At 50.3% G+C, this 1,220-nt stretch overlaps 1 non-coding gene across 1 annotated transcript; it reads right to left on the reverse strand.

Annotated features, from left to right (window-relative positions):
* Positions 1 to 525: 525 nt before the first annotated feature.
* On the reverse strand, positions 526 to 608 carry trnal-uag (transfer RNA leucine (anticodon UAG)). Its single transcript has one exon. It is a non-coding gene; the product is annotated as a tRNA-Leu (tRNA).
* Between the last annotated feature and the right edge of the window lie 612 nt (positions 609 to 1,220).

The raw sequence follows: 1,220 nt of genomic DNA on the forward strand, positions 1-1,220 counted from the left end.
ATCAGCCATGCTTGATCTGCCTCGTATTTTGCTTTTATTGCAACGTTACAAGAACTCCAATCCTCTGGCACACACCTGTATCCAGTGAGGGATTGGAAAATGATGGTCAGACCTTCCACTATTTCTTCCCTGGCTTCTTTCAACAGCCTGGGGTACATTTCAACTGGTCCTGATGATTTATCCACATTCAACGATGCTCATCCCATTAAGACTTCCTCTCTCCTTAAGTTATCACGTCCAATACTTCACACTCCTCCTCCTTAATAACAATATCGGCATCACCCTCTCATTCGGGAAAACAGTAAAGTATTCATTCAGGATATTGGCAACATCTTCCACCCCGATACAAAGGTTACATTTTTGATCTTTTATGTGCCCTGCTGTTTGCTCAGTTGCCTCTGACTCTCATGTTTTAATGCAACATCTTTGGGTCCATTGTTACTTTGTTGGTCCATGTTCTTTCCTGCTTTCTCTTTGCTCTTCACCGCTGCTCCCAAACGCCTCCAGTGCAGTCAAAACGCAACTTGTCAGAAGTGGGACTCGAACCCACGCCTCCAATGGAGACTGCGACCTAAACGCAGCGCCTTAGACCGCTCGGCCATCCTGGCTGCCGGCAACATACTATCAATGCTAAGGAAATTATGCATTCTTTGTGAAAGTATTTGTGAGATTGTGGAAATGTCTGGAAGAGGAAAGACCGGCGGGAAAGCTCGGGCCAAGGCCAAGTCTCGCTCCTCCCGGGCTGGACTGCAGTTCCCGGTGGGCCGTGTTCACAGGCTCCTGAGAAAGGGTAACTATGCTGAGCGTGTGGGTGCCGGAGCCCCGGTCTTTCTGGCTGCTGTGCTCGAGTATCTGACCGCTGAAATCCTCGAGCTGGCCGGCAACGCGGCCCGGGACAACAAGAAGAACCGCATCATCTCCAGACACCTGCAGCTGGCCGTCCGCAACGACGAGGAGCTCAACAAGCTGCTGGGAGGGGAGACCATCGCTCAGGGCGGGGTGCTGCCTAATATCCAGGCCGTGCTGCTGCCAAAGAAAACCAGCGCTCAGAGCTCCCAGAAAAAGTAAAGCGGCCAAAATGTCATCTAATAAACCAAAGGCTCTTTTCAGAGCCACCCACAGTCTCTGTGAAAGGGCTGGTTACTGTCAGGAGGGAATCAGAGATGGAGTTATTGGAACAGTGGATTGACCTGTTTCACATCTGTCCAGGTGTGTTTTCA

The sequence above is a fragment of the Heterodontus francisci genome, unplaced genomic scaffold (assembly GCF_036365525.1).
Source record: "Heterodontus francisci isolate sHetFra1 unplaced genomic scaffold, sHetFra1.hap1 HAP1_SCAFFOLD_43, whole genome shotgun sequence".
NCBI lineage: Eukaryota > Metazoa > Chordata > Chondrichthyes > Heterodontiformes > Heterodontidae > Heterodontus > Heterodontus francisci.